The following is a 3,356-nucleotide window of genomic DNA, read 5'->3' as shown; positions in this document are numbered from 1 at the left end:
TTTTTCGACGATTACAAAAAACCATCGTAAAAACTAGCTTTTTCGACGGCAAGTCTCTTCCATCGACAATGACTCGTCAAATATCAACACATTTGTGACGGCAAAATGAGTCTGTCAAAAATGCTTATTATTTTTGTCGAAAATGTGATTTTTTTTGGAGGGAAATGTTCCCGCCTTACTTTTTACGACGGCATAAAAATGTTCGTCACTAGTAAGGTATTATTTATGACAACTAAAGAAAAACCGTCGGAACTATTAACACTTGTGACGGCTTTGGTACATCGAAAATACAAAATATATATTTTTTATGGTATTAGTATTTGCGACAAACAATCTTCCATCGTAAATATAACAGAGGGTATTATTTACGACGACAGAAGAAACACCGTCGGCACTATTAACACTTGTGATGGCCTTTGTGCATCGAAAATACAAAATATATATTTTTTATGGTGTTATTATTTGTGACAAACATGATTCCATTGTAAATATAAAAAAGGGTATTAGCGACAGACATGAAGCCATCGAAATTGGTAAAATATTTTGGAGGGAAAATTCCCCCCTTACTTTTCACATTTGTGACAACATTTATCCATCGCAATTAAATTTTTTTTTTTCTAATTGAGTTTGTATTTGCGACAAACATGCTAACTATCGTAAATAGCTAATTTGCTTTAAAAGAAAGAATGTATACTTTAAAATTTGGCAGCAAATTTTTTTTTTCTTTATTGCCACTCCCTCCCTCCTACCCCCACCCCTCTCAAAATTTAGAATTTGGCAGCAAAAAATTTAAAATTCAGATCATCCAAAAAAAATTATTTATACTTTAAAATTTTATAATTGACCCTTATAAATTTGTGGAAAAAAATTCAAAAAATAAAATAAAGTTGGTACAACAATGTGAACAAACCCATCTTCTCAACCCAAAAAAAAAAAAAAAAAAAAGGTTAAAAAACCCAAAAATATAGGAAATTCCTTTCAGGTAAACATATCCCTAATTACAAAACAAAACAAAAAAAGCCCAAATCTATCTTCCTCAACAAATCCCTAATTCCCAGTACAAAAACCAAAAAAAAAAGTAGGAAAAAAAAAAAAAAAACACAACGTTGTCTTACAGTTACTCTCTTGTGCCGTCAGTATCTTTGCTTATCTCTACACCATCGTTCTCCATACTTGCCAGAATCCAATTGCCACAAAAAGTTTATTTTTTGTGTGGGTTAAAAATATGCCCTTACTAATACTAAATTATTTGTGAGGGCTATGATTGACCTTCGCAAAAAATCATTAAAATATTAATTTTTTTTGAGATAAAATTTATTCTAAAATTCAAAGAAAAATAAAAAGAAACGCATAAACGCATAATTGTTTAAATTCAAGTTTTTGTAGTTTAAAATAATGCATAAAAGATAAGTTAATAGATCAAATAGTAAATTACATCTGATTGGTATGAAAATTGGCATTCATGTTAAAAACATATAGAGCATATAATCCAACGGTTCGATTTTCAAAATATGAATTCAAAAATAAGTTATTAGATGGTGTAACATTTGTTAGAATTACGTCAGGTGTAATTTGAACCCAAACCTATATTTCTTAATTTGATGTGAATTTTGACAAATCTACTGTTAGATCACATTATCTTCGTATATTTTTCATGCTTACAAAATTTCAAGATGATTAAAGATCAATAGTCATGTTATCAATCAATTGTCTAGATTCAACTTTTAGTAGTTTAAAATAATGCATATAAGATGAGTTTATAGATCGAATGGTAAATTACATCCGATTAGTAGGAAAATTGGAATGCATGTTAAGACCATATAGAAAATGTAATCCAATGGTTGGATTTTCAAAATATGAATCTAATAATAAGTTATTGGGTGGTGTAACATTTTTTAGAGTTATGTTAGGTGTAACTCGAACCCAACCCTATATTTCTTAATTAGATGTGAATTTAAACAAATGTACCGTTAGATTACATTATCATCATATATTTTTCATGCTTACAAAATTTCAAGGTGATCAAAGATTAATAGTCATGTCATCAATCAATTGTCTAGATTCAAGTTTAAGTAGTTTAAAATAATGCATAAAAGATGGGTTCATAGATCAAATGGTAAATTACATTCGATTGACATGAAAATTAGCATGCATGTTAAGAACATATAGAACATGTAATCCAATGGTTGGATTTTCAAAATATTAATTCAATAATAAGTTATTGGGTGATGTAACATTTTTTAGAGTTACAACACATGTAACTTGAACCCAACTCTATATTTCTTAATTCGATGTGAATTTTGACAAATCTACCGTTACATTACATTATTTTCATATATTTTTCATTTTTATAAATTTTCAAGGTGATCAATTATTAATTGTCATGTCATTAATCAATTGTTTAAATTCAAATTTTTATAATTTAAAATAATGCATAAAAGATAAGTTTATAGATCAAACGGTAAATTACATCCGATTGGCATGAAAATTGGCATGCATGCTAAGACCATATATAACATGCAATCTAATGGTTAGATTTTCAAAATATGAATTCACTAATAAGTTATTGAGTGGTGTAACATTTTTTAGAGTTATGTAAGGTGTAACTCAAACCCAACCCTATATTTCTAAATTCGATGTGAATTTAGACAAATCTACCGTTAGATTACATTATTTTCATATATTTTTCATGCTTACAAATTTTCAAGGTGATCAAAAATTAATAGCCATGTCATCAATCAATTGTCTAGATTTAAGTTTTAGTGGTTTAAAATAATGCATAAAAGATGAGTTCATAGATCAAATGGTAAATTACATCCGATTAGCATGAAAATTGGCATGCATGTTAAGAACATATAGAACATGTAATCCAATGGTTGGATTTTCAAAATATTAATTCAATTATAAGTTATTGGGTGATGTAACATTTTTTAGAGTTACAACACATGTAACTTGAACCCAACTCTATATTTCTTAATTCAATGTGAATTTTGACAAATCTACCGTTAGATTGCATTATCTTCATATATTTTTCATGCTTATAAAATTTCAAGGTGATCAATTATTAATTGTCATGTCAACAATCAATTGTCTAGATTCAAATTTAAGTAGTTTAAAATAATGCATAAAAGATGAGTTCATAGATCAAATGGTAAATTACATCCGATTGGCATGAAAATTAGCATGCATGTTAAGATCATATAGAACATTTAATCCAATGATTGGATTTTCAAAATATTAATTCAATTATAAGTTATTGGGTGATGTAACATTTTTTAGAGTTACAACACATGTAATTTGAATCCAACTCTATATTTCTTAATTCGATGTGAATTTTGACAAATCTACCGTTAGAT

Source organism: Quercus robur, chromosome 6 (genome assembly GCF_932294415.1).
Source record: "Quercus robur chromosome 6, dhQueRobu3.1, whole genome shotgun sequence".
In the NCBI taxonomy this organism is placed as follows: Eukaryota; Viridiplantae; Streptophyta; class Magnoliopsida; order Fagales; family Fagaceae; genus Quercus; species Quercus robur.
Note: the sequence above shows the minus strand (reverse complement) of the source record.